The 9,978-nt window shown below is 34.1% G+C and overlaps 1 pseudogene; it reads left to right on the forward strand.

The window, feature by feature from the left end:
* The first annotated feature begins 4,876 nt into the window (after positions 1-4,876).
* Positions 4,877-9,512, forward strand: LOC145130091 (photosystem II CP47 reaction center protein pseudogene; annotated as a pseudogene).
* The last annotated feature ends 466 nt before the right edge of the window (positions 9,513-9,978 follow it).

Genomic DNA, 9,978 nt, shown 5'->3' on the forward strand with positions numbered 1-9,978 from the left:
TTTTAAAATAGAAAATTAGCATTTATTTTTTTCATCCCTCCTTTCTCTCTCATCTCTCATCTTTTTCCCCCTCAACCCCAATCATCATTTTCGGACCTCCTTTCAGTTTTTCATGCCGTTGTAATATCCTTATTTTAGATCTAGAATATCTATCTTTATATAACAATTTAGAATTTCAAAATAAATAAACCTTTGAAAAAATAAATAAAATAACTAAAAATAATTAAACTAGAGTAAATAAATTAAGTATTTAGTTTGGTTAAAAATGTAAAACTATAGCTAATTTGGTGAATTAACCATTTGGTTGAATCTACATATATTATTCCAACTTGTGATATTAAATGTTTAATATTACAATAGATAGTTGCAAGGGATTTTATTATCAGTTCACTATTTGTTCCTAATGCAATTGACCGTATTAAGACAACTAGTTGAATGAACATATTGTGTACCCAAAATATGTTACATGATAATAAAACCTCAATTATGTCTAAGTAATTGAACTAAAGTTTAAGGGAAGAAAGTGTGTGAATCCAAATTGTTCATAACTAAACCAAGAGTACTATACTTTTCATTTAGAGTTTCGTTTTAGTATTTCATAATTGATAAAGTTTCTAGTTTATGATATGTTTTAAGTTAGGGTAATGTTATACAATTTCAAGTATTAGTTCTTTCATTTTGACTATTTCTGACATAAGGTTTAACCACAAACTCCTTGTGGATTCGACTCTTACTTACTCTAGTTATCTAGTGTGTATGAGCTATATTTTTGATCGAGCAGTGGCGGAGCCAGGCTCATAGCAAATGGGTATCCCAATTTTTTTTTTCCGGGGTATCACCGCAACGCCCGAGCATGGGGCGGGTTGGGTCAGTTTTGACCTAAAACTGAACCCAAAACCGACAGCCTCAGTTTTGAAACTTTTAAAATCGAACCGAACCCAAACCCATCGGTTCGGTGTTTCGGTTTCCCGTTTGTACTTGGGTTTCCCGTTTTGGTTTAAACTCAAACCTTAATCGAATCCTTAGCTAACTTCAAGTCTTGTTATATAAACATGAAGTTGAAGTATTTTTTGATACTTGAATCAATGTGGGACTCAAAGGTAGATATCAAATGAAGCATGAGGATAACAAGTTTATATAATAGATGAAAATAATCGAGTTTTGATGTGTTTAACGATGTGGGATAGAATAGTTGGGAAAATAAAAGAATAGAATAGCTAGAAAAATAAAAGAAATGTAAACAATGGATTTGTAAGGAGCAAGAATCGATCCTAGGGCCTTTGTTTCAATAAGCCAGCACCTTAACCAGTAGACTAGTTGTTTGTTTGTGCTTATAAGTGAAGGGATGCGTATATATACACTACATAAAACAAATTTTTTTCTAAAAAAATTACACTACAAAATTTTTTTTGAGGGGTATCCCGGGATACCCCTTGGATCCGCCCCTGTGATCGAGTCAACAACATCGATCAGAAGGTGCTTTGATATGTCGACCCATGCACAAGCCAAATTCGTCTATTCTACCGGGGTCCAACGTGTAACTAAGGTCTTCCTTTTTTTAATGGAATCTAGTTGAGAGTTTTAAGAAAACATTTTGAAAAGATTTGTTAGGTGCATTTTATGCACCCATTTTGTAGTTTTATTCCATAAAAGTGCATTGCATTTAGGTTTAAACTCATGCATTTTGCATGTTTTTTAGAATTTTTCATAAATCCATTTCATTCACACACTTTTGTAATATTTTAGGGACTTTTGGAGGTAGGATCTTGCTAGAGGAGGTAAATAAGAGTAGTGGACAAAGTTTCAGGACTTGCGGAGCACCGAGGATGAAGATATCAAAGAATTGAAGATTTTGGCCTTTCAGAAGATTACACGGCCGTGTAAATGGAAGCCTTGAGTTTACACGGGTCGTGTAAACGTAGAATTCTGAGCATCGTACTTTGAAGGCCCGACCAATTTAAGCAGTGTAGTTTTGTAATTACACGGACCGTGTAAACGTGGTCGTGAGTTAAAAAACAGTTTTCCTTCTTTCTTAAAAGGTGCAACCGGTTCCATGGGAAGTTAAGTCGATTTTTGGAGTTCTTGGGGCGATTTTCTGGAAGAATTGGAAGTCAATTAATACTTGGAAACACTTGGATTTCGTTTGGATTTCAATTTTTAAGACTTGAACTTCAATTTCTAGATTTGTGTTTTGTTCTAGTCATGTGTGGCTAGAACCCTAGACTCTCCAACTTGATGTATTGACTATTGTGTGTGATTTGAATCATGTGACTTGGTGTTTGTTTCTAAATGCTATCTAGTGAATTTGATTTTGTTTTAATTGAAATTTTGATTTCAATTCTAGTTCTTATTGGCCATTTGAGTTAGGGTTGAATCATCCAAGTTATCTATTATGCAAAATCCGTAATTGTTTTGTTAAATAGAACAAGTAACAAGCACTAAATTGAATTTCTTAGAATGATTCTAGTGTAAATCAAATTCACACATTCTCACGCTCCCAAGCTTATGAGGAGTATTGAATGTTGTTGGTAAAATTCACACAAAGCATAATGCAATCCCTCCACCTAATTCTAAGAGCTTGTTTAGATTAGATTGGTAAGGTTAGGATTAATCAAAGAGCTTATTTTGATTAATTAACATGGTGAATGGGGATTGCTAGAGCTTGTTATCATTTCCAAGTACCAACTTAGATAAAATTAAACAAATATCATTTCATACTTGGAATCACATTGCTAGTTAGTCTTGCATGAAGTTGGAGTATTGACAAATCTTGAATCTATTTTATTTAATCAATTGCTTACTTATTACTTCAGTTCTTTGTTTGAATCATTGCATATAAACCCCCCTATTTTGTGACCACATTTGTACCTTACGCAAAATGGTATAAGCACTTGTTCTGTGTCTATGTGGATCGACCCTACTTACCTTGTATTACATTTTTAGTGCAAAGTAGTAGTGTATTTGGAGTTATTTGTACCCCTTTATTTGTTGGATTTGACACGCCTAACAATGGAACTGAGAGAGGTAAAATGAGTGTTGAAAGTTTAGGAGTGATAAGAATTGATATTAGTTGGTGGTATTTATTTTGGTAAAAAAAAGTTGCTAAAAATTTGAAATTTAGGTTAAAAATAGTCAAAACGAATTTTAAAGAAATGACACAGAGAGCGAGAGAGAGAGAGAGAGAGAGAGAGAGAGAGAGAGAGAGAGAGAAAGAGAGAGAGAAAGAGAGAGAGAGAGAGAGAGAGAGAGAGAGAGAATGTGGCAAAAATCAGTTGAGCGTGAGAATCGAACTCGCCATACCGAGCTGATGGGGGTTGCATCGAACTACATGAGCACATGTAGGCCTTATGCCACTCCATTCAGTCTATGGGTGAGCATCTGGACCTCCGGATCGGTACAGACCTAGACCTAGACGTGGTAACAGGTCCGGTCCAAGGTTCACCGATTTCTACAAAATAGGTTTGGTCCAAGAGTCGGTCCGGTTCGATCCGATCAAAAGGCTCACTTTTACGTCCAAGAACCTGGACATGGACGTGGACGTGGACATGGACATGGTACACCTCAACATGTCCGATCTAAGGTTCACAAATTTCTGCAAAACAGGTATGGTCCAAGAGTCGGTATGGTCTGGTCCGGTCCAGTCCGATCCAAATGCTCACTTTTATGTCCAAGAACCAGGAACCATACCTGGACCTAGACATAGTAAGCCTCAACAGGCCTGGTCAAAGGTCCACCAATTTTGTAAAATCGGTCCGATCCAAGAGTCGGTCCAATCTGATCTGATCCAAAAGTTCACCCCTACTTCTATACCTGCACAAAAAGACCGATCTCGGATCGGACCCAAAAAAAGACAGAGACCGAACCGGTCTAAAACGAGACCGGACCGAAAAAAGACCGGTCCGAGATCGTCTTGGAGCGGTCCGAAAAAGACCGGGCTGTTCCGAGACTGGTCTGGAAAAAAAAAGACCGGTAACCAAACTTTATAAATATATATTTTTTGTGTTAATTATAAAATTTTTAATCACAAACTATCTAATTTATTCCATTTTTTCTTTTATTTAATTTAAATTATCATTTTTAATAAATATTCGTTTATCATTTTAGTGATAATCTCATATTTGTTAATGGAAAAAACTCGAAACCAAAACAGAAGAATCGGAAAATACCGAAACCGAACAAAAAAACCCGTAAATTGAACCGAAAAAGCCGCACAAAAAGTCTGAGAGACGATACCGAAAAAGACCTGGCCGAAAAAAGACCGGTCCAAAAAAAGAGCGCACCGAAAAGACCGGTCCGAAAAAAAGACCGGATCGAAAAATACCGAACGGGACTGGTCCGAAAAAAAACCGAACGAGACCGGTCCGAAAAAAGACCGGACCATTTCGAAACCGACCTCAAAAAGACCGGACCGTTTCAAGACCGATCCAAGACTAATCTGGACCGCCAATGTATAGCTCTACCTACTTCAGTCTAGTGGCTAGTTATTTATGTTTAAGTTGTTGGAACTTGTTACTTATCCGATATCATATTTGTGCATTATCTTGTATATCGTCTTTATTAAATGATAAAAAAATGTCTACTTCAAGTTTTATGTTAAAAATTATACTTTTAAAATACATTTTATAATAATTTCTCGCAAAAGTAAAACATACTTTAAAAAGAAAATACATATTTGATGATTTTATTATTCCAAACATGTGCAGATAGATATACACCTAAGTCATGAATTTGCGTGGACTATTTTAACCTGAAAACAAGACGCGTTGAATCGTTACGTGTCAATGGTTGCCACCACCAACCGCTACTCAACACATTTATCCCTGCATTTTCAGGTTTTCACAGCTCTATCAAAGACACCCATTTTCAGATCACAAAAATGTCAGGCGGAGTAGCACCGATAACACTAACAAATGAGGAGAAACCATCCCTCCGTCGCCGGCAAGGCTTCCTCTCCTTCAACCAACTCAACGCCCTCGCCCTTATCGTCGTCTTCTCCGCCTCCGGCATGGTCGGCGTCCAAGACTTCGCCTTCGTACTCATCTCCTTCTTCTACATGTTCTTCATCGCCAAGGTCGCTTTTCCGACCCTCTCTTCCAACCCGGAACCACCTGTTTTCGCCGAGCACAAACGCCTCCTCACCATCTACGTCTCCGTCGGAGCCTTGATCGGACTGTTTCTCCCGGTGGTCTACATACTTCACGGCGTTTTAGAAGGAGATAAAGAAGGTATCAAAGCAGCTGCACCCCATGTTTTCCTTCTAGCTAGTCAAGTGTTCATGGAAGGCGTGACGTTTTCCGGTGGGTTTTCTCTCCCGATCAGGGTTTTCGTGCCGGTGGTTTATAATTCGATGAGGATGTCTGCGATATTGGATTGGGTGAAGAACGAGATGATGAAAGAAAACACAGTGGATCATGGAAGCAGCAGAAGGTTGTACGCGGGAAGATTGCTTGCCATGGCTAATATGGTGTTTTGGGGGTTTAATCTTTTTGGGTTTTTGTTGCCTTTTTATTTGCCAAGAGCTTTCAAGAAATACTATGGGAGTAGCCATAATAACAAAGATTCATAGATTTTCAAAAACTCAACCTTCAAATCTTAAGATGTAGGGTTCTTGAATGAATTTGTGTTCTTTGGGTTCTAAATATTATGTTAATATTTTTGGAAATTGAGATACGTGGTTTTAGTTTCACATTTTGGAAAGTAAGAGGTGTTTGTTCTAGGACTTTTTGTTGCAACTTTTTTGTGTTTTGTTAACCACCCAAATCCTCTATCATCATCATGAAATATATTACAACTTCATTGATAACTTTATCATTATTCATTGAACTTAGCATATTTTAAATAATATGTTTTGTAACATAAAATCTGATCAAGATAAGATCCTATCAAATATAAATTAGTTTCTAAATTTGTTCTGAAGATCTTTTGTCTAGGGTTATTTTCATAAAAGACCCTATATTTTGATTTTTTTTCTTTTTAGACTTAAAACTTTTTTCTTTTTCGAAAAAGACCTAACTTTTAGCTTTGACTTGTTATTTTAGACCCTAACAAGTAAATTAAGTATTTTTATTTCATAAAAGACCCTATATTTTATATTTTTTTCCAATCTAGACCTAAAATGTTTTTTATTTCAAGACTAATTGTATAAAAACATGATTATATCATTTTAGTTTAAAAATAGACATCGATTTAAACAATGTAATTATTATGCCTACATTTATTTATGATTGGAAAATTCTTTTTCCACGTATATTTATAAAAAAAAGACCCTATATTTTGTTACTTTTTTCCATTTTAGACCTAAAATGTTTTTTTTTTTCAAAATAAACTCAACTTTAAAATTGGTTATAATCTTCAAGACCAAATATATAAGGTACTTCTTGACTATACTGAAAAAGAAAGTATACATGTGTACACAAAAAAATGTTATCTGATCTATTATCTTTTGAGCGAATATAACCTAGAAGAATTACAAAATTTTATTTTTTTCTAAAAGATATAATTAAACTTTATCTTGGATATATATATATATATATATATATATATATATATATATATATATATATATATATATTATCATTAAACTTGATATATTGTTTATAAAAAATGTTATTATTACCGCTAATAAAAAGTTCGATGTTAATTTGATGTTTTTTGGTAACATAGACAATACATGGCTAAGATGAATCTTTTAGCATAATAACAACTTTTTTATTTGTAGAAAAAAACAACATACCATGTAATTTAATAAACTGTATACAAAATAAGATTTTGCAATTTTAAACAAAACTTGAATTTGATATATCTAAACAAAACTATTATGAATGTTTAGGATTAATATTTTTATGTATGTATTTGATATAGTTATACCATATTATTCAATAACGGGCTAATGCTACAAAATATTCTATGGCTTTGGTTTAGGAGTATGATAGTTAGTTCGTTTGTTAACTGTTCCAAAAAAATTGATTAAAAAATTCAACCAAAAAAATAATATAGAAAAGTGAGAGAGGGAAATATGTCCAAACTCACGAAATAAGTATAATAGACAAACTAAAAAAAAATATTTTGTATACAGTTTTGTTAAATTACCTGGTATGTTTATTTCCTACAAATAAAAAAAAATATTATTATGCTAAAAGATTCTTCCTAGCCATGTATTATCCATGTTACAAAAAAATATCAAATTAACATCGAACTTTTTATTAGCAGTAATAATAACATTTTTTATAAATAATATATCAAGTTTAATGATATAATATATATCCAAGATATATCTTTTAGACAAAAATAAAATTTTGCAATTCTTCTAGGTTATATTCGTTCAAAAGATAATAGATCAGATAATATTTTTTAGTGTATACATGTGTACTTTCTTTTTCGGCGTAATAAAAAAGTACTATATATTTGGTCTTGAAGATTATAACCAATTTTAAAGTTGAGTTTATTTTGAAAAAAAAACATTTTAGGTCTAAAACGGAAAAAACTACAAAATATAGGGTCTTTTTTTATAAATATACATGGACAAAGAATTTTACAATCATAAATAAATGTAGGCATAATAATTATATTGTTTAAATCGATGTATATTTTTAAACTAAAAGGATATAATCACGTTTTTTATACAACTAGTCTTGAAATAAAAAACATTTTAGGTCTAAACTGGAAAAAAATACAAAATGTTGGGTCTTTTATGAAATAAAAATACTTAATTTACCTATTAGGGTCTAAAGTAACAAGTAAAAGGTAAAAGTTTGGTCTTTTTCGGAAAAGAAAAAACTTTTAGGTCTAAAAAGAAAAAAAATCAAAATGTAGGGTCTTTTATGGAAATAACCCGGTAATGTATTATAATTCAATGTCCCACTATTAATATAATAGTTTTAATAGTTTTAGATTGTCACGTATCATTCTATTATTATATATCCATATTTATTGTTTGTCAGATATTTACTAACATCATCATAGGAATATCATTCTATTATTATGTATCCGATTGTTTGTCACATATTTACTAACATTCTATTATTATGTATCCGATTGTTTGTCACATATTTACTAACATCATCATATGAATTTGAAATTCATGCCAGAATATTAGGAATAGTAATCATATCCAAATTTAAAATTGATTCATATATACCTCTAAACCCAACGATCACGGTTAGGGTGTGTACGGGACGGTTTGGTTCGGTTATTGGTTAAAACCGAATCATAACCATTATAATTGGAGTATCACGGGGGGACTATAACCAATCCGGGTATTTGGAGTTACGAAGGTGTGGCCAGAGCGCATATTGTGTTTTCTGGGTTGTGCTTTTTGGCAGCTATCTGGCATTGGGTGTATTGGGATCTAGAAATATTTTCTGATGAACGTACAAGAAACCTTCTTTGGATTTGCCCAAGATCTTTGGAATACATTTATTTCTTGCAGGTGTGGCTTGCTTTGGTTTTGGTGCATTTCACGTAACAGGTTTGTATGGTCCTGGCATATGGGTGTCCGATCCTTATGGACTAACAGGAAAAGTACAAGCTGTCCATCGTGGGGTGTGGAGGGTTTTGATCCTTTTGTTCCGGGAGGAATAGCATCTCATCATATTGTGGCAGGGACTTTGGGCATATTAGGAGGCCTATTCCATCTTAGTGTCCGCCCGCCCCAACGTCTATACAAAGGATTGCGTATGGGCAATATTGAAACTGTCCTTTCCAGTAGTATCGTTGCTGTCTTTTTTGCAGCTTTTGTTGTTGTCGGAACTATGTGGTATGGTTCAGCGACTACCCCCATCGAATTATTTGGGCCTACTCGTTATCAATGGGATCAAGGGTACTTCCAACAAGAAATATATAGAAGAGTTAGTGTTGGGTTAGCCGAAAATCAAAGTTTATCAGAAGCTTGGTCTAAAATTCCTGAAAAATTAGCCTTTTATGATTACATCGGAAATAATCCGACAATATGGGGATTATTCAGGGCGAGTTCAATGGATAACGGGGATGGAATAGCGGTTGGATGGTTAGGACATCCTATTTTTAGAGATAAAGAAGGGCGTGAACTTTTTGTACGTCGTATGCCTACCTTTTTTGAAACATTTCCGGTCGTTTTGGTAGATGGAGATGGGATTGTTAGAGCCGTTGTTCCTTTTCGAAGGGCAGAATCTAAGTATAGTGTAGAACAAGTAGGTGTAACTGTTGAGTTCTACGGTGGTGAACTCAATGGAGTCAGTTATAGTGATCCTGTTACTGTGAAAAAATATGTTAGACACGCTCAATTGGGGGAAATTTTTGAATTAGACCGTGCTACTTTGAAATCCGATGGTGTTTTTCGTAGCAGTCGGAGGGGTTGGTTTACTTTTGGACATGCTTCATTTGCTTTGCTCTTCTTCTTCGGACACATTTGGCATGGTGCCCGAACCTTGTTTAGAGATGTTTTTGCTGGTATTGACCCAGATTTGGATGCTCAAGTAGAATTTGGAGCATTCCAAAAACTTGGAGATCCAACTACAAGAAGACAAATAGGCTGATATACATTTCTTTGGTGTCTTCGAATCTATTTTATTTTTTTGATATAGGGTACCAATCTTGATTTGCATCGTCATTTTTTTGTTACTCTTGCTCTTTCTTTATTCGGGATATGTTCCCCCAAAAAAGAAACAAAAAATAAACAGGTATGGAAGCTATAATTGTAAACCACGATCGGATCTATGGAAGCATTGGTTTATACATTCCTCTTAGTCTCGACTCAAGGGATAATTTTTTTCGCTATCTTTTTTAGAGAACTTCTAAAAGTTCCAACTAAAAAATAAAAAAAAATGAAATGATTTTTAATCATCACAATTGAAGTAATGAGTTTCCCAAGATTGGGAGGCTCATTACTTCAATTAGTCCCCGTGTTCCTCGAATGGATCTCTTAGTTGTTGAGAAGGTTGCCCAAAAGCGGTATATAAGGCGTACCTAGTAAAACTTACAAGTAAACCAGATATAAAGATA

The sequence above is a fragment of the Lactuca virosa genome, chromosome 8 (genome assembly GCF_052849685.1).
Source record: "Lactuca virosa cultivar CGN04683 chromosome 8, Lactuca_virosa_CGN04683_v6, whole genome shotgun sequence".
In the NCBI taxonomy this organism is placed as follows: domain Eukaryota; kingdom Viridiplantae; phylum Streptophyta; class Magnoliopsida; order Asterales; family Asteraceae; genus Lactuca; species Lactuca virosa.